Source organism: Theropithecus gelada, chromosome 6 (assembly GCF_003255815.1).
Source record: "Theropithecus gelada isolate Dixy chromosome 6, Tgel_1.0, whole genome shotgun sequence".
NCBI lineage: Eukaryota > Metazoa > Chordata > Mammalia > Primates > Cercopithecidae > Theropithecus > Theropithecus gelada.
The window spans coordinates 112,758,067-112,779,617 of NC_037673.1; positions in this window are offsets into that span (position 1 = coordinate 112,758,067).

Consider the following 21,551-nt stretch of genomic DNA (forward strand, 5'->3'; position numbering starts at 1 on the left):
GCAGATTTCTATTGAAAACAAATATGATTACATTGTTTTAAATAACTTCAGGACCAAATAATATCTTGGCAGACTCAGTTGCGGTCTTAAGCACAAATGTCTCTCGAGCTAGCAATTAATTGCCACCCAGATCACAGGGAAAGTGGGGCTGCACCGAGGGGGCTGCTTCTGCCGCAGTATTGCCTGTACGTACAATCCAAGAAGGTGGTGTCCCTCGAGGTTTCAGGGCAAGGTGTGGCTGATGCCAACCTGACTTCTCTTCCTGCTCAGCTGTGGCAGACACAAGACAGTGGGAAGGGAATTGTGTCAGCAACTGAGCTGTGTGGCAGCCTGAATATTCCATGTGGTAATTACCTCCCTGGCCAGGCCCTTTGCCTCACGCCCCCCATTGGAAATCAAGATTGCATTGTGTTGGGAGCTCACAAGTTGGAGGCTCCATGTTATGAGGGAGGGGTGCCAAGTCCCATATCATGGCCTGAGGTCATCCCAAGTAATACTCTCTGTGATGACCTAGAGCTCCTCGTCCATGATCGGGGTCCACTTCCTTGCCTGAGATAGTGTCACAAAGGGCCCGCTCTCTGCCTAGCCAAGGTCCACCTGCATTTCTTGAGGGCTGCAGAAATCCTGGTCCACAGCACACCCCATAGAAGATCCCAGAACCCCCATGACCACCTTACCCCTAGCCCATCAACTAACATGACCCTCAGGAGGAACCAGACAATGTCATGTAAAAGGTAGCTAAACTGTTTCTTATTTATTGGATGATAGACAAAGTTGGGAGTGCAAAATAGAGGGGATTCTGGCAATGTCTGTCTGCATTTTAGAGGAATTTACCCCGCACCTAGCAACCCCATTTCTGGGAATCTATTTACAGATATACCTGTACATGTATTCAGTATGTAAAAGACTATTCACTGTGATATTATAAGTCAAAGATTAGAATCAAACTGAGTGCCCATTAATAAGGAACTATTTAAGTAAGGGACATCTACACAATGGAATACTATGCTGCTATAAAAATAATGAGGTAACTCTGGATGAACTGATACGGAAATATCTCTAGGATATCTTGCAAAGTGAAAAAAGCAAGGTGCAGGACAGCATATATTGTGTGCTGCTTTTTATGACAGTGTTCTCAACCTTTTTAAAAATCATTATCACTTCCCTAAGAAGCCATTTTAAAACATTTTTCCTAATCCGCACCCTCCCATGAAATTTTAATACCATGCATATTTGTTTATGTAGTATATGTGTTATGCGTATCTGTGATTTATACATAAAAAGAGTAAGAATTTTTCACTCCCAGAAACCAATTATCACCATCTTGGGGGTGATATTACCCCCATTGAGAATGGCTGTTCAATAAGAAAAGGAGAAAATAAGCATATTATATAACAAAATGGAAGGGTACATAAGAAATTAATAAAAAGGAGGGGAGAGAATAAGGAGCTGAAGGCATACGTGTGAGCAAGATTTCTCTATGTATTCATTTTTATATGGTTTTGGTTTTTCAACTATGCAAGTGCATTGCCTATTCAAAAAATTAAATCTAAAGACATATAAATTCACTTTTTCTAAAATAAAATGAACAAATAAAACAGACATCTGAGGAACTCCCAAACAAAACAAACAAGCAAAACCCCCAGCTCTATTACTGTTCTCCTTCAAACCACTCAAAGCCCCTCCCCAGCTTGGAATCCGCCTTCTGTTCACAGCTGTGCATCCCGACCACACCCCACGAGGGGACTTCTGCTCTCTAACAGAGTCTTTTGTCCCCCCATGTTGATTTTTCAGCACCAAGGGAAGCTGAGAACACATCCTGCACTGTTATGGGGGCTCTCCTGGTGTGGGTTAGTTTGGAAGACTGTAGCCTGCATTTTAAAATCATCAGGGTGTTTCAAAGCAGGAGGAAGAGGCTGCAAAGGAGCTGTGAGGAAGCGAGTGCCAGCCCTTCCGAGAGAACGGGAAATGAGGGAGGAACATGCTTGCGTCCTCTCTTCCTCCCAAGTGCACACACAGGTTCTCATTAGGGAGGGACTGGGATTCTGGTAGTGGCAGGTACAAGGGCAGAGATCCTGGGCCTGCTCAGATTCCATGTCATTCAAAGTCAGCTGGCCCAGTTGGCTTCCTCCAACAGAGAGTATTTCCTTTTTCCTGAGGGCGCGCTCCAGAGGCGGAAAGGCCAGGCTGAAGGTTGATTAGTAGACCAGAAACTCCATTGTGGGATTAACAAAACAAGACGAAACAAAGCAAAACAAAACACTGAGGCTCACACTTCAGTGTATCACCAACTTTAATTTGATTGTGTAATGAGGCACGATAAATAAGATTTGCATGATTGCACCCTTTCCTTTGCTTAAATATCAAACATTGCAATGAATATTTGGAATAAATGGCTGCCTTTGAATTGAGTTTTGTTTTAAAAATGCTTCAATAAGTCACCTAGAGAGAAGAGAGTCAGCACATTTAAGTCAAGTCCTGATTGTTGCCCAAACTTCAATTTCCTCATCTGTAGAATGGGTATAATAATGGTTCACTGTAACTACAGTTGGTCTCCTTTGACCCAGTATCTGTGGGTTCCAATTGTGAGTTGAAAATATTTATTAAAAAGGGGTGGTTGCATCTGTAGTGAACATATAAGACTTTTTTTCCTTGTTATTATTCCCTGAACAATACAGTATAACAATTGTTTATATTGTATTAAGTATTAAAGGTAATCTAGAAATGATTTCAAGTACATGGGAGGATGTGTGTGGTTTATATGCAAATACTATACCATTTTATATAAGGGACTTAAGCATGCATGGACTTTGGTATCCTCAGGTAGTTTTGAAATCAGTTCCCCATGGATACTGAGGGATGACTATACATGAGAATGCTGCTGTAAAGAGTGAATGATATAAGAAATGTTTCATAACAGTAAGATACTGTCATTGTTGACATTGCCATTTCTAGGAGGGGGTAGGAACTTTGCTTTTTAGAACTCCATAGAGGACAATCAACAAACATGTTGGGCTGAATTGTTGAGCTAAATTGAAATCTTTCTGTTCCATTGAGGGAGATTCTAGAACAAATATATCTCTTCAGTAATATGAATTTGTTTCTCAACTTTTAAAAAATACAGAGAGATATCCACATGGATATCCATAGATACGCTGTATATCCATGTAGAGGATTTAGATATCCAGGGGTTGCATGGAAAATGGCAGTTATTATTAATGCTTTTGGTGCTGGATTTTATGCCCTGTTGTCACTATCTTTCTGTTGGGCCTCAGGTTTGTCACTTAAAAGTTCTGATTTCTCTCCTCTTTCCCTCCCTAGGTGTTGCTCTTTGGACCACACACTGGGAAATACAACTTGTCTTAGGAAGCAAATTATCTTTTTTCTGCTAGGCTACACTAACCCTGGGTTCTAGACTGTAAACACTGGGCTGCTTCTTTCAGAATTGCCTTGTCCTTTAGCATCATCATTTCATATCTGAATTACCATCAAACCTGCTTACCTTACTACCTTGAGTTCCTAGCAGAAGATTCAGAGCTTTTTCTGGTTTTTTTTTTTTTTTTTTTTTTTTGAGATGGAGTCTCGCTGTGTTGCCCAGGCTGGAGTGCAGTGGCGCGATCTCGGTTCACTGCAAGCTCTGCCTTCCGGGTTCACACCATTCTCCTGCCTCAGCCTCCCAAGTAGCTGGGACTACAGGCGCCCGCCACCACACCCAGCTAATTTTTGTATTTTTAGTAGAGACGGGGTTTCACTTTGTTAGCCAGGATGGTCTCGATCTCCTGACCTCGTGATCCACCCACCTCGGCCTCCTAAAGTGCTGGGATTAAGGCGTGAGCCACCACGCCCGGCCACTTTTTCTATTTTAAATTAAATTTCTAAAATGCTTATTGTAGAAAGAAGTTTTCAAATAAGCATGTAAAATAAGCATGAAAGAAATAGAAATTACTCATAATCATACTACTTAGATATATACAATGTTAATATCAGGTGTGTAGACATCTGTGTACAGTCATGTGCTACATAATTATGTTTTGGTCAGTGACAGATGGCATAAACAGTTGTGATCCCATAATATTATAATACTGTATTTTTACTGTACCTTTTCTATGTTTAGATATGTGTAAATACACAAATACATACCGTTGTGTTACAACTGCCTACAGTATTCAGTGTGGTAACATGCTGTGTAGGTTTGTTGCCTGAGAGCAATGGGCTATACCATATAACCTAAGTATGTAGTAGGCTGTACATCTAGGTTTGTGTCAGTATAGATGATCTTTGAACAACTTGGGTTTGAACTGCTCATGTCCACTTACAAACATGGATTTTATTTCAATAAATCTCTCCTGCCTCCCTTTCCACTTCCTCCACCTCTTCCATCTCTTCCATCTCTGCCATCCCTGAGACAGCAAAACCAATCCCTGCTTCCTCCTCCTCCTCAGCCTAATCCATGTGAAGACTATGAGGATGGGGACCTATATGATAATCCACTTCCACTTAAGGAATCGTGAATGCATTTTCTCTTCCTTATGGTTATCTTAATAACATTTTCTTTTCTCTAGTTTACTTTGCTGTAACAATACAGTATATAATACATGTAACCTACAACATATGTGTTAATTGATTGTTTATGTTATTAGTAAGGCTTCTGGTCAATAGCAGGCTATTAGTAGCTAAGGTTTTGGGGAAGTCAAAACTTATATGTGTATTTTCATGGGGGACTGGAGCCCTTAACCCCTTCAATGTTCAAGGGTTAAGTGTACACTCTATGATGAACACAACAGTAAAATCACCTAACAATGCATTTCTCAGAAGATTTCTCCTTTGTTAAGTGACACATGACTGTGTTCAGTTATATATATACTTGAGTAGATATACATATATATGTGTGTGTATATATACATTTATATGTGTGTAGAGAGAGAAATGTATGTTTAGGTATGTGTTTGTATATTTATACATGTATTGACTCATTTTGCTTTTATATGCAAATAGGATCACACAACACATACTGTTTTGTGATATGCTCTATGCCTTTAAAAAGACTTGATAATATGGCAAACAACTTTCCATATCAATAAACGTATTTCTTATCCATTGTTCTCGGCCTCCAACTTTAAAATTTTATTTTAATTTTTGACCAAGATAGGCTTGATATAATAAATATCCTTGCACAAATTCTTTGTACAGACTCTTAATTCTTTCTTTAGGATAAGTTCTGAAAGGTAGACTTACCTGCTGGGTCAAAAGTCTGCACATGATAGCAAATACAGAACATACACCAATTTGTACTCTTACCAGCAGTGTATGATAGTGCCCCTTTGCCTATTAGCATTGGCTTTTATCTTTTTATTTAAGCTTGCCAACTTGTATTTTTTAACTTTCTTTGTGTGTGTGTGTAGGAAGTTATATATTTTCTCATTTTTTTTTTCCTGCAACATGCTTAATATTGTCCTTTTCAAGGAGGGTATTCGTTATTTTCTTGTAGATTTGTAAGATCTCTTTATTTTTAACACTTGTCAGTTGCTGTCTTAGTCTGCTCAGTCTGCTATTACAGACCATAGACTAGTCTATGGTTTATATTTTAAGCCATACACCAGGTGGCTTATAAACAGTAAATATATATATTTATTTATTTATTTTAAATATTAAGTATATAGATTTAAATATATACACACACACACACACACGTGCACACACACACATACACACACACATTCTCACAGTTCTGGAGGCTGGGAAGTCCAAGAAGAAGGTGCTGGCAGATCACTGTTTGGTAAAGGCCCACTTCCTGGTTCATGGGCAGCTGTCTTCTCACTTGGTAGAAGGGATGAAGCAGCTCTCTGGGGTTTCTTTTATAAGGGCACCAATCCCATTCATGAGGACACCACCTTCATGACCTAATCACCTCCTAAACATCCCACCTCCTAATACCATCACACTGGGGGTTAGGTTTTTAACATGAAATTTGGGGGATATAACATTCAGTCTATAGTAGTTGCCCAGTCTAGCACTCAGCGTTGGCTATCCCTTCTGGCCTGTGTGTTCTGCATCCAGTCCAAGTACTACTACCAGACTAATTTTCGTAAAACTCTAACAAAAGGAGGCTGAACGTAAAAGCCTGCGATTTCCCCATAGTTTCACCCAATGTTTTCTCTCTGTTGTTTATTGATTCCATTTGCTTTCCCATCTCAACTCAACCAGAAATTTCATTTTTCCCAGCCAATTAAAGCAAGGTCATTCCTACCCCTAAGTTTCCAATTCAGTTGTTCCCATTTCTCAAGTTCTAGACCAAATATCACTTCTTCCAGGAAGTTTCTCTGATTTTTTCAGCTCTCATTGTTCTCCCTTTGCCCTTTGAGCTCCTGGAAAATTTGCTGTCTCTATCACATATTTTAGCAGTTTGGCTAAATATTATTTTATATAATTTGTCCATTCATATGTATTTTTTCATTGATTGAAGAAGGACCCAAGGATTTTTTGCATTTTATTTTTTAATTGACAAAATTATATATATTTATGGTATACAATATGGTGTTTTAAAATATGTATACATTGTAGAATAGCTAAATTGAGCTAAATAATATATGCATTATGTCACATACTTGGCTTTTTTTTTTTGTAGTGAGAACACCTCAAATCTACTATCTTGGCTATTTTCAAGCGTTCAATACATCAGGATTAACTATAGTCACTATATTGTATGATAAATCTCAAATCTTGCAGTAATACTTGCAAGGACAGTATTTTTAATATTCCTAAATGTCCTTTAGAGATTGAGGCAGAGATGATCAGTTGTTAACCTGACTGGCTAATTCACTGGTTGAGAAAGAAAGGCCTTGAACTTCTGTGCTCAAAAGCAAAGCTGGAATACTTAAGAATATAGAAGGTAACTATCAATGATGAATTTTTTTACCTTTTTTTTCTGGCAAAACATATACAACACTCTAGTAAATCAGAGAGCAAGATATTTAAAGGGAGATTTAAAAGGGTCTTCCTAACTGTATCTGGTTCAGCTCCACATTGCAAATGCTTCATAAAGAATCATATAAAAGTGGGCAATTCTTTGATTGTCTTTGTAATACTTAAAAGGGGACATAGGTATGGTTGGTTCATTGCCAGAAAGCAAGTTTGTCCATTCACCAATTATGAGTGCTCGTGGGGCCCCAAGAATTGCAGAGGGGCATGAGTATCCAGGTGTCACACCAGAGAGATGCTGAGTATGTTGTTGTAAGAGGATTTGGGCTCCGTTTATTCACAGTAAGTCATCTGCTAGCAAAACAGCCTTAAGGATATTGACTCCCTCTCAGGGGCAAAACTTTAAAAGTCTACTATGATAATGAAGGCTTTGAATATTTGCTCTAACTTCCTGTGAAGGAATGAATAGAAGAAGGAAAGAAGGGGAAGAGGAGAAAAGAAAGTCTCATTTTGCCACAGGACAGAAAAAGAATGTATGCAGAGGGATAGAGGAGGCAGCGTGAGGTGATATTAAGATGAGACCCCCAAGATCCAAATCCTAAGCCTGAATGCAGGTGGGGGCTCTGAGCAGTTTCAAACTTTTCCTTCCTCAGTTTCAATCCATACAATGAAATGAGGAAAACAGTAGACGTCTCTGGTACTTCACAGAGATATGGCTAGAGTATGATGCCATGAGAATACTGAGGTTTTGTAATAAGGCCAATAACTATTATTTCAGCGTGCAGTGATGAAGCTGTCATGACTGTTTGTTTTGAGAGGAGCTCGGAATGCTTAAGGGCTGTCATTCTTCCATCATGGCCACATGAGGCAAAAGTGGGTGTCATTTTACCATGTCTTGTTTCAGATTCTACAGCTGACAAGGATATGGGAACTTGTTCTTGACCAGAAATGGTGATTATGGAGGGGCCAAAATTGTTGGTCACATCTGTGGATCTGTGGCTCTGTGAATTCTACATATTGCAGAAAGAGCAAATCTCTTCTTCAGCCTCAAGGCTCTCTGGAGCTGGCTGCTCTACATGGCTGTGCCAGGTGAGGCTCCCGGGCATTGCTGGTATGGATGAGGAGGTAGGGGAACTAGCTGGGGTGTGCAGGGGTGTGCAGAACCACATAAAGTGGTTCTGCAGGCTTCACTGTACCAGGGCCTGCAGGACCACCTCCCTGCAGAGCAGAGGAAGCACAAAGGAGACCCCTGCCTGTGTTTTTCCTACAAAACTACTCTTTTAAAACCTGAGCCAACCATTGTAAATGGAACCTTTCACTTACAAACACAGATTTCCTGCTTCTCTTGAAAGGTCAGCCGACCTGAAGACATTGGATGTGCATCCTCTCATGAAGTTGCTGTCCATTTGCTTCAGTCCCCACTTGCCTGCTCCAGTCCCTTCTGATACCTGCTGGAGCTCACAGTGGACTTCAGGGAAGAAAAAAGCGGCCTCCAGGGTGGGAGGTGCCCTCTGCTGCCGGACCCCTAACCCCTTTAGAAACAGAACTGGGAGCAGAGCACGCTATAAAAAAGAGATCGGGGACTGTTGGGCAGCGTGGTTTTCCACACTCTCCCTTCTCCCTCTGAAGAAGCAGATGACAGCAGCGAAGATGCGCTGAGCTGCTAAGGAGAGTGGATCTGGACACCACAGCGTTTCCTGTTCACGCGAGCTCCGTGAGAACAACGTAGGCCTGAAGCTTTCCTGAATGGCGGAGCTTGTCCGGGTTTGCTTTCCCAAGTGGAGCAGCAGCACAGCTGGGACGCTGTGGGGTCGGTCCTTAGGCTTTAATTGGAGCGAGGCATTCAGCCCTCCATGCCTCTCCAGTGAGCACTGCCAGCTTTCAAGGACCCCTGGGACACCTATTCAGGAGGGAGACAGGAGGAGGGGCACTTCTGTCGCCTGAATCCCCCTGGCTTCTGACATTGGCTTTTTTTTTTTTTTTTTTTTGCCCTGGAAATATTTTGCATCTGTACGCATCCCGTGCTGCTCTCAGCTAGCTCTTTACAATTCTGTGGCTGTCATGTCTTTTCTGGCTAGGGTGACTGCGGCTGCTCTGAGGCCTTCTGATAGTTCTTGTTTACCTCTAGGGGGTATTCCTTCTTTTAAGACAGGATTATGTAGCACACTCAGCTCTATGCAAGCTGTTACATTCATTTCCCGGGGCTAGTCAGCGGCTCCTCCAATTCCCAGGCCTCAGAATGCAAAGTTTCCTGAGCCTCCTTCTAGGTTGCACTGTGTCCCCTGAAGGCCCCTACCCCAGGGGGTAACCGAGTATCTGTTTCTACTCTTTTAGAAGCTGGCTTTATGAGGAAGAAAGGCCAGGAAGGGTGAGGTGAAGTGTCCTTGCAAGAGTCAGGGAGAAAATGCTGCCAATTTCTGAAAAGCTAAACAGCAATTTGAGAGTCATGCCATAGAACCTGCCTGCAGTTAATGTTCCAGGCAGGCAAAAGCAGCTCATGGCTGTTTGGGAGCATAGGGTTCTGCTTCTCAGTAAGGAAGAATGGAGAAGGTTTATCTTCCTGGAGCACAAGTTAGTAACTATTTTTGGATCATGATTCTCTCAAGATATAAGAAAGCTATGGGCCCTGTAAGGTCCCAGTAGAGACCAACAGGGGACTAATAAGGTTCCCAAGAGGGATTCTCATTGGTACATACACAATACTTATGATGCAGACACATCCCAAATAATTTCAGGAAGTTTGTGGACCCATTCACACCTGATCGAAGCTCAGCTGGGGGTCCGGAGCCCAGGAAAAATTTCCAGTTTTCATTGGTGGGTGGCACAAAGCCCCAAAGGGCAACTCTTCCCTCATCAAGCCAAGCAGAGGAGGCCATTTTCTGGATAATTTAGGTAGAACCTCCTCTCCCTCCCCACAGTATTTCTTTACACTTGGAATTCAAACCAAAAGTGTGTTGCTTGCCAGGTAAGTGGCACCTTCTCTGCTGGCCCTAGACTCCTGGGAACCACGGCCATAGCTTCATGCACAGCTCCTGCTGGAGAGGGCTCTACAATGCTGTGAGGACATGCTCTAATCAACTGAGATTTATGAACTAGAAAATAAATCCTGCAGCACTGGCTCTGTGTTTGGCCTGTGATAATAAGAGTCCCTTATGGCCTTGAAGCTGGTGTCTTTGTACTGATTTATCATGCAGACTGTGGGGAGCCATAGGCCCCCTCTGCTAGCAGAGAAAGGAAGCCTTCTTGACTACATTTTGAATACATTTCTCTCCCAGTGGCAGGACAAGCTTCATGGATCCAGACCAAATCCCTTGGCAGTGTTGCTGGTGGTGACCTTGGCTTCGGGCTGTCTATCAGCTCCAGCACCTGGCCAGAGGCCTGGGGCCAGGCCAGCGATGGGAGGACACTGGGTGGGCAACATGAGGTGGTTCTGCAGGCTTCACTGTACCTGGCAAGTTATGGCCCAAAGCCTCAGGGCCAACCAGAAGGGGGAAAGGGGGTTTCAGTTTCAGTAAGTTGGGACCCAGATTTGGCCATAGGCAAAGCTGCAGAGCCTGAGTTAGTTTGTTCTTAACTCTTCCGGCTTCTTTCTCAGCCGCCTCTGTGACCACCTGCTTAAAAGTGTATTCCTCCCGAGGATGGCCTAGCTGCTTTTTGGAAGAGCCCCCACTTTGCCCAGCTCCGGCAGCACCCCATACCTCCCTCAAAACATACACGTTAATAAAGTTCTTGCTTCAGAATTGAAAGGTTCTTCCACATTTGAGCTTCAAAATAGACCTGTGAAGTAGACAGACTTAGTCCCTGCCTACCTTTTTCCCCCAATTCACCCCTGATTTTACAGATAAGGGATTCAAGATGGTGAGAAGGCAGGGAGTTAGTGTTTATTAGGCGAAGGTGTGGCTTCTGCACAGCCTTTCTTTTGGGGTGAAAAGGGCCTGGATTCAAATTGAGGCCTTGCCCCTGGCTTGCAAGGTTGCTTCTTTAAAGTTTTTTGGACTATTCTGAGCCTAAATGTTTTCTTTTTTAATCTATAAAATAGAGATAATATAATACATTGGGACTGATATGAAGATTAAATTTAAAAAAAAAACATGGCAGGTGTTCAATCATAGGGGTCATACTGGCTGTATCTTCCACAGCCCACGCACTGTGTTGTTTTATTTTTTGTTGCTCAAATGCCGCTCATGTGCCATATCTTTACAGGGCCATTTACCATTAATGATAACCCAATGTGAGCATCTCCCAGGGTCCACACTGAAAGGCCCCGGAGTCATTTATTTTGTTTCTATGCTACTTTAAGTAGCATGAACACAAAGGCACTTTCCATTCTCATGTATTTGGCAAATCACTTTGTGCATATTGCCAGAATCTCCTTGATTACTCTCAGGTATGGGTTGTGAAATATGTTAATATCAAGGCAGACAGAGCTGAGCTAAAGATTTCATATTTTCACAGTATACATTTTTTTTCTTTTAACTCAGAACTCTCTATTAAAGCCTCTTATGACCTCCTGTCCTTTGCGTTTGCAGTTGTCAGTTCTATCTCCCACACTCCCACTGTCACAGGTTGGTCAGTCCTCTGATCGAACACTTGGCACTCCGTATCACCTACAGAATCAAGTCTCAATCCTTAGTTTGTCTTCTGGACTATACAAACGTTGTGCTTAAGTGGCCAAACACAATCTATGATGCCCACTAAAGGATGCTCTTTCTGCCCACTATTCACTCCATCTGCAATGCCTTCTTCACCAGCAACTCCACTGCCCTGCCTTCGCAGATAGAATTTCCTTTCCAAAGTCCTCTCTCATCCATAGCTGGAAGCAACCTCCCTCCCTCAGAAGCCCCTAGCACTTAATTGTGTCTTTCCTATACTATTTAATCACTTTCTACCTTGGAGAATATTCATTCTAATCTACCTGGTTTAGCACCTCTCTCACAGAAATCTCCTTGAAGGCAAATTCCCTGCCTTATTCATCTTGGTAGCCTCATGATACCAAGCACAGTACCCTTCACATGTTTTCAAATGAATTAGTGAGTTACATAGATAGATTAAAAAGGTTTAAGTACAGAATAAAATGGTGGAACTAGTTTGGATGATTGAAACGTGTGAATATATTTGAAGCAATGTAGTCATATTACTTTTAAGTATATGTCTTCTACTAGGCTGACCTAGTCTTGCTTCAGCCATATCTTTAGGGAACATGTTTTAATGAATAATTTATTTATTATTAATAATATATACATAATTTATGTGTACTTTGTGCTTCTAAAATACTTCTCAGCTCTTTGGAAAGTCTTTTCCCCCAAAGTATTTTCATATTTCTATTGAAAATAGAAATCTGGTTTACACTATTAATTTTTTGTTCCATAGATTGTGCGTAGGTATTTCAGCCCAACTCCTGTCTGAATGACCAAAATACATTTGGCAAAACACCAGTCCTGAGAGAAGCTCCATGAAAACAATGTATGTTGTGATCAAATACTTTTAGGAAATAGTGTATCCTATTCCTTCCTCTTGGAGATCGCCATGTACTAGTTTTCTATAGAAATGCTGCATTATTGGGTTCCACAGTAGGGAGGTTTTTGTTTTTACTGACCTCTTATCAATATGAGTAGGCTTCCTCTTCAACGCAGTCACCATTTGTTGGACTAGAGGGTGCGTATTCATTTCTGAACCCCCTTCCTGCTCACACAGCACCCCCCATAGAGGGGACAGACAGAGCTCTCCCTATTCCACTCAGCTCCACTCACTACCACCCTTGCCATGCCCACCTCCCACCATAGGCAAATTGCAGAGACTCCCACCTTCCAAGCCTTCCTAGTAGGTAATTTTAGGCTAAACCATACGAAATTGCCAGTAGTCGATCAACTTCATCTTGTTAACCTAAAAATGGCAATTTCATATAGTTCAACTCAATTCTTCTTCTCTGACTTCAGTGACACTCCACTCAGGGTAATGGACAAGATGGAGTTTGCAGAGGCGAGGAAAACACATGTCCTCTATGGGCGCCTCTCACACCACCTCTCTGATCATCTTCTTCAGCCCTTTTTTTGGAAGCTCCTCCTCTTCTCATTCCTCAGGTAGGAATGTTTTCCACAACTCCACTTCATTTGGTCCTTACCTTTTAATACTCAGAGCTCATCCCCTCACAGTTTTGACTGGCCACTTTACGGAGACCCCACAGCTAACCTCACTCTCTCCTGAGATGCAGCCCTACATTTTACACTGCCAAGGAGACACTACCATAGTCTTGCAGAGAGGAAAAGAATGCGATGGTTGTGTCCCACCCTGTGATGGCCCCCACCCACCAAGGCCAGAGTGTGGATGGACCAGCACACCATTCCCCCGCTGGAGACACGGCTGAGGCCCCTGCTCCCCTACTCCCGAAAGGTGCCATGGTTCAATGGCTCTTTGTCCTTCATACAACTCCCTTTAGGCAGTGACTGTCAGGCAGAGGGTAAATCTCTTTCTACAGACAGGAAACTGAGGCACTGAGGAGTAAAACACCTATTGAGCATAGCAGACAAGGCAAGAGCCTCACTCAAGCCTAGAGCTCAAGCAGTATTATCAGCTTGGATTTAAAAAAAAACCAGAATGAATTAAAAACCAGCTCTCTTGTTGGTAATGGCATAATTATCATGTGATCATGTGATCACTAGCTGCAATATGATATGAGGGGCCCCAGGAGACCGCGAGGCCTTGCCCAGTGGGGAATGGGTTCCATAAGCAAGTGGAGAAATCATGCTGGACACATCAGAACACATTTCTGGCTTCAGCTACCTGAGGAATGAAATATTCTCATATATGTAGTGGTCATATTTTATGCAACGGATGCTGTTTTGAGGGCCTTGCATAACTCAAGACAAATTTTCCCATAGCAATAAATGTAAAGTTGGATGTGTTCCAGAAGAACATAAATCTCTAATTATTGTGTTGCCTTTTTGCTTTAAAGCTGCTCTTTATTTTCTTAGCATTATTTTTAATAATTTGCAGAGCCTTTTCCCACATTAACAGCACATCAGAGAGTGAGGATGGGCTTCATTGTGGTGTTTTACCACATGTAACTTCCTCCGCAAAGATTTTGATTTGGGAGAGATTTTTACCAGCTTTAGCATGAACATCCGCATTCAGGAGTCTTTTAGATGATACCACTCTAATAGATTTTTAAAAGATAATAAATTAAATTAGTAAAGATTATAATATTAGCAAAATTATCACACAGATACTAATGAATTCTTTGGTATATGTAAACAGTAACAAGATTCACAGATGACAGAGCCTGGAAAAAGATGGCTGACATTTCTGTGGCCTAACACATGGGAAAAGTATATACTGTTTCCAAGACCTTTCCCAGTCTTGGAATTCTGCAATTCTTGATGGATTTTTTTTTTTTTTTAAATTTTGGAGGATTGTCATTGATTCCAATTCTGTGTATAATATGAGACTTTACCAATACTATTCTATATGGCATGGCTTCAGAACTGCACAATTAACATTTTTATTCAGTGTGAGCATGCTGTGCTAAGAGGGTCCCATGTGCCCTACCAGTTGGTCTGCACTGACAACAAGGCAATGAAAACCAATAAATTGCCTCTTCTGCCCCCACTGCAAAACACCTAGGCGGGATATTTTAAGTGTGTGGATTCCCTGAATAGCTCTAGGGCGGGGGCTCTCAAAATGTAGTCCCTGATCAGCAACATTAGCCCCCACTACAGATCTGGTTGCAGTGGAGATTCTGATTTAGTACTGCCGAGGTGGAGCCTGAGAGATTCTGCCTTCCTCATAAGCCCTCAGGGGATGCAGATGCTGCTGGTTCACGGACCACACTTTGAGTAGCAAGGCTGTGGAGTGCTTTGGGGGCCCTTCCCTGCCTCCCATAGCTCTTCACTTACTTGCAAGTTCCTAAATCTACCTTTATTGTACAATTAAAAAGACAGTTTAATGCAGCTGAAGTAACAGTATCAGTGATGAATCCTTCCTCAGGACAAAATAACCAATGACTTGCAAAGCACTCTCTCTTTTCGATGGTGGAGGGAGGATGAGGGCCCTGACTTCTGCCTGGGCGAGAAGCTAGATAAAGGAATCTAGGTAAGCCGGAATCGCTTTTGAAGACTTGACTGATCATTCTGTGCAGGGCCGGCCGAACACGTACTAGGGACCACTGCAGCCTAGAATGTCTCAAGTTTCATGCTGCTTTTGTTATTTAATATGTCTGACTTCATATAAAGGAGCTTTGTTTAGGGGTGTGAGCTAATTGAGCATCAAGGTATATGATATAGACATTGCCCTCAAGGAATGTAATGAAATTTTTAACTGTTTCCAGAACAAGACTTAAGTAAACGAACTCTGTTCAGAAACCACGGCGATTTGTTTTCCGTTTTTAAGTACTTTTTCATTCTAGACAGAGAAGTTGAAAATCATGAAGGAGCATGCTTTCTTCTCCAAAAGCCATGGGTCCATTCCATGTCAGAATATATTCAGCTTCTTGGGGAAATGAGATGACAACTAATTTTCACATAAAATTCATTCTGTTATTCACACAAAGTCCAGCAGGCAATATGCAGTGACGAAGTAGCTGTGTGTGGGATTACTGAGATTGATTTTTCTTCTTTAAACATTCCTTTAACTGTGGATTTAATGATGTTTATACAGTAAAAACATTCATTTTAGAAGGCCAAATAGTCTCTGAACTGTTTCTATTGTGCATTGTATTGGTAGGGATAGAATAAGCTCATTATTCCCATACAGTCAGGAGAGCGGAAAGTGATTAAACCTTTTGATAAGAAGATAAATGATAGGAAATCCATCTGAAAGCCCACACTGCCCCGAGTCAGAGCTTCCACACGGAGCTAGCACAAAGCCTTCCTTCTGTGCAGGGCGCCCTGGGCAGCCTCGTCCTTCCAGCTGTTGTCCCATGTTGGCTGTGACACTCTTAGAGATTCACACCTGGGGCTGTAGTGTTTTCCCAGGAGGACCTGGGAGACTAGGCCAGGCTCCTTGCTATGCTCCACTTCAATACTCATCACTCTTGGAAGGATTTGTTGAATGTGTGCTTCCCTGGTGCTATGTACTCCCAGATGTCAAAGATTGTGTCTCATCTGCACAGTCTGCCACACGAGGGTATTTGCTGGATGGATGAATGGATGGATGGATGGATGGATCGATGGATGGATGGATGGATGAATGGAATGCATAGAAGGACAGACAGATGGACAGACAAATGGAAGGAAGGATGGATGGAACCTTATCAAGCTTTAAAGAAGTCTTCATTGAATGTTTGGCCCTAGGCCAGACCTCTAGTTCTAAGGCTGGTAATTGGTAAACTTGGATGTAGTCCTGCCTTCTCATTAGACTAGTAAGCTGCATAAGTCCCTTGCCCCTCCAAGGCATAGGCTTCTCATTGGGGAAGTCAGGGGAAGCCCATCTTTCTCAGGAAGTTTGTGTGAACACAGTGATTTATGTGATGATGCATTGAAAATTATATCCATCCATCCCTATGCTCTCAAACAGCTTGAACCACCTTCAGCGTGTCCGTTTCTGGCCCCAGAACTTTTATTCAGGGCCTTGAAGGCATTCAGGGCATGCGGACCCTCCAGCTCCGAACTCCCTCTCACTTCATCTCAGGCCATGGCAGAGCGAGGTATGAACTCCCAATCCCAAGTTTAATCTCCATTAAGCAAGGAGTTGAGTTCAGAGATTACGGAAATCCCTCTCTGTTTGTGTCAGAGCACACCTGCCCACCATTGCTGTGCTTTCGCTCTTCCGGTAAGGGATTGAGGGATTCGCCCTGGGACTGGCCAACCACCAGGATGAACTGGCGCTTCACTGAAGCTTCATAGTTTTGTGTAGCAGGGATACAGATTTTTAAAAATCTGGTTGTCATTTCTCTAAGGAAAACCTTTTTCTTTTCTTATGTACAAGAAAATAAATAAAACAAGAGAAAATCCCCAAACTTCACATTAGAATGTCTTTTGTTGTTCGTTTATATTTAATTCTGTTTTATTTTAAGTTCCGGGATACACGTGCAGGACGTGCAGGTTTGCACATTAGACTTTCTACTTACGCTCTTGATCTCTTGTCTGACAAATTAACAACTTCGTCACTTCCACAAGCCTTATTAAGCTCTCTTTACTTTTGGAATTAATTGTGATAGGTTGACAAAACTCCAGAGAGCATTGAAGAATAGATTTGACTCTATTGCCAGCTTACTCTAAATTTGTCTCACTCATGTGAAAGCAATGGCGCTTTGTAATCTGGAATCAGGAATTTATCAAATTAGAGCTTTCTCTAGTGTCAGAGTAAATTAGAGCACAAATGATTTTTTTGAATAATACTAATAAAATGAGGCTGATGGTTCCATTTGCCATCTTGTATATGAAATGATCTTGTTTACATGAGTTTATTTTTAGCATACTCTTTACCGAAGAGTTCAGGATAAATTCAGTGTTTGGACCTAAATTTACCCTATTTATACTGGCTAGCACATTTTAAAAGAGATACATCAATGAAATTACTTTGTGCCTACGCAAATCTTTGGTTTAGGAATCAAAAGATGTAAGTTCTAATCCTGGTTTTGCCATTTACTTACTGGCTCTACGTCCAGAGGAGACATCTGCTGTTTTTGCCTGTCTATGGCCCTCCTCCCTGTTTCCAAGTAACAATAGCTCTTTCTCACTCCTGGTCCATGTTTTCTTTGGAGCTGATTCCTCCTGCCTTAGGGACATTCAGGGTCATGGTGATTAGTTTAGCACTGGACAATGCAATTTAATCTAGGTTAATGAAATTTAATCTGTGACTTTCACTGAAACTATGGAGAAAAGTACTTAATTTCACTGAGACTACCCAGTTAGTTAGACTATAAGGCTAGAGCCTCTGGTCACCATTTTTTGTCACCTCATAGAAAGGCAAATGCATTAGTAAGAAATGGAGAAATATACATTTTGGACATTAATTGAGCACCTGGCTGCGGCCATACCTGCAACGAGTAATGCTTGGACTTTCCCAATGTTAATAAATAATCCCTTTCCTCTCCAGTTTTCTTTTGTTCTCCCTCCTTTTTTCCCCTCCTTCTTTCCTTCTTTCTTTCCTTCCTTTCTTCCTGTTTCTGGCTTAGTTTTGTCATTTGCAATCAAAAGAATAGTGACCTTAGTAAATGCCTTAACCTCTCTGTACTTTAGTATGTAATTGATAAAATGAAATGAAATTTTTTTTTTTTTTTGGTCTAAGAGTATTTATGACTCAAATATACATTCTAGTGAAGCACTTTTGGAAGTATATTTGTTCCGGGACACCAACTAAACATTCAGGGACTGGAAAGAGGCAACACATCTCCAAATGTCTCTCAGCTATGCCTCTAGGATCAGTGACTTCATTGTCATCATGGGCCATCTCATGTGTCCAGCTGGGTTTGTGAATTGACAAAATGCTGTCACCAAATCACATCTGTACCAGAGGGTGGTACCTTAATCACTGCTAACACACTGCTGTCCCTGAAGAGGAAGTAACTGGTACATTGAATGACTTGAGCTCGGGAGAGTGCAGGCAGGTAACAATTTTATTCTTTCTCACTGTAGATAATTTTTCCCCACTCATGAGATAAATGATCAAGCAAGTCCCATGGTTTTTCCTGTCATTCTTAGAGAAGAAAAAGTTCTCAGGCCACTTTAAGTTATAAGAATAGCTTAATTTCAATAATTAAAATATTCAGTCTGCCCTAATCATTAACACTTCAAACTTAATGCCAATCTTAAATCTTCTCTCTCCTCCCACCCTGGGCCAGAGCAGTGGGGGAGGGAGAATGGTTGGCTTCTTCTCCATTCCCCCTCTGCCTTGTCCTTCTCCTCCTCCCTACATCACCAGGCTGCTTCAGGCTCCTGCAGGGCTTTGAGATGGTGGAGAGGAGAGGTAAGGAATTGGAAACTTTGTCATATTTGACTTCCATAGCCGTAACCCACGTTGTTAACTTCTGGTTGGACAGATTCCCAATGGAGACCTTTCGGTTGGTCTCTGTGGGGGTCATTCTCTTCTTTGGAAACTTTAACTGCAATGGAAATCACCTTTCCTCCTTCAGCCCTTGCTCATTCAGCACTCCACTGGCCCCGTTGGGTCCCATCTCCCTTCCAGGTGGTCCATATGAGACTGGTCTAAGATTTTGCCAAGCCAGCTCCCTTCCTAGGATCCCACATCTAATCTTTGAAAAACTGCCATTGAGGAAGTGTAATTGGCCCTCAATGGCAGTTATTCCTCTACCCTGCCACCCTGTCTCAGCAAGCTTCCTGCCTGTGGGCTTCTTCAGGTGTGAGTCTGACCCCACCTACTGAAGGGGACACAGGTCAAGCTCTCCAAGTGGTTCTTTTAAAGCCTATCTCAGCTGGATTGAAAAGAGGGGAGTCACCCTTCCTTCTCAACCCCAGTGCATGGAGAGAGCATTTGCCCAGAAGACTCAGAGCACACTCTCAACTCTCTTGGAAGGAAGGCAGCTTCCTTAACCCCAACCACGTTACAGCCTCCAGGCAGATTATGGCCAGGGGACAAAACTTAATAATGGCTGCCATAGGTGGTCTAGAACTTCACTTTGGATTGAGGCTTTCTTGGCTTCTAATGTTCACTGATACTTCTCAGTCTCTGGAGCCTCAGCCAAAACTGAAATACAGTGAGTCTCATTTTAATATCTCAGTCCATGCCTCATGGTTCATGTCAGAATTTTCTGGCTCTGCTTCTATCTGTAAATGGAAAGTTCTGGGTGGAGGAATCTCCCATCCCATCCTTGGGATATTCCCCAAATCATCTCTGTCCAGGAACCAAGAGGATCTAGGCCACAGTGGTTCTAGGAATGAGAAGCATTTACCTTCTACAGGACTATTTCTTCAGATGCGTTTTCCTGTGTTTGGGAGAATTTCAGTCACATCTGATGGGACTTCTAGCTAATCTTCTCTAACATAAATTATTGGTCGTAACACTTTCATAAGTCAGACTCACAAAAGGAGGCCCAGAGAGGTTAAGTAGCTCTCCCAAGGTCACACAGCAGAACTGTGGCAAGAACCCAAACCACAACCACCAGTCTTTTACTCTGGCCTCTACGCCTTGCAAACTCCTTCTAAGCTCATTATCATCTGTTAAAATACCATCTCTCATTTTGCACACAGCAGCCGACATGTCTGTGGATTGATATTAAAAAGAATGCAAACATTTCCAGAATTCATTTCCATTTCCATTTCCAGCTCTGAGGAGGTGTTAACTTCAGAGTACTTCGCTGATCATTTTTTTCTCCAGCAGCAATAATTGTTTTGAAGAACTTGACACACATTTCACCAGGGCTCGGTGCTACTGAGCAGGCCGGGAGCAGTAAGGAACTGAATTCCAAGAGCCAAATTTGCATTGTGCTGCGCCTCTAGAGAAAGCCAAACACCTCAGTCCCATTAACAATAATGATAGGTGTGCGCTAAGCTCTTCCTTCATGCCAGAAATATATCTCATCCTTTGGGGATCTGTTCCGATCCTTGGCCCTTCTGTGCGCCCAACCTCCACAGCATTTGCTCTATAATTTATAAAAGATGTGTGTTGCACCTGGGTGTCTCAGAAAATTTAAAATAATTTAAAAGCATTCAACACCAGCGTTAAATTAAAGCTCCCCGAATCCCTTGCCTGACGAGTGTAATTAAACTCAGACCTACACAGGTGAGTCTTTGAATACATCCTAGGGATCAGGAGGCCTGGGCTGGGTTTGAGGTAGGAGCAATTCCAGAGATTGGAGGTAGTGAATGATCATTCTGCAGGCAGCTTGGCATACTAAGGGCAGACCAGGGAGTTTAAAGATAAAGCTAGAGAGAGCGCCATTATTCCAAGGTGCTCTTCAGTGTAACAGACATAATCTTCTTCATCTTACTACACCTGTCAAGGAGGCCCAGCTTCTACTCCCAGCAAAGTTCATATTGGCTTGGCCTCTAGCTTCTCAGCAGAGCAGGAACATGAAGGAGTCAGAGTTTCTCCTAGTGCTGGTCAGCTTGCTCAGCCAAGGGAGTCTTTGATGTGCAAAGCACTTGAGGCTGGGATCTGAAAAATCTGCTAAAACATTAACAAAAACAACACTTCCCACCCTACCTTAGACTTTATTTTCTAGAGCAGTTATTTTTAAGCCCAAGTCCCTGGAACCTTGGAGTGCCTTGAAAAGCACCAATTGTGGAATGAAAGGGACAGTGGTTTGAATCTTGGCCCTACCACCCACTAAGTGAGTGATATCCAGCAAGTCACCTCACCCCCCTGCCTCAGTTTCCCAATCTGTAGGGGGCAAGAGGATAATGATGCATATCCTGCAACAGTTATCTTAACAGATAAACAAGATCACATATATGACTGCCTGGCACGGGGCTGGAGAGTATTGTGAGTTTTCACAATTTCAGAGTTGTCCTACCTCCATGGCACAAGCTGGGTAAATTTATATGATGCTGAATCACTTGGCACATTTTCTTAGAGTGGAAAATCATTCCAGTCTTCCTCTTATTTTCAAATCTAAAAGTGAAGGTTGCTCCCTAAGCTCCCAAGTAAGAACATCCTTGGGCTCTAAGATAATTGAAGTTTGGATTCTAGAGAAACAAAATCGCTCAATTTGGACAGTAAAGAAAAAGGTGAGCTTA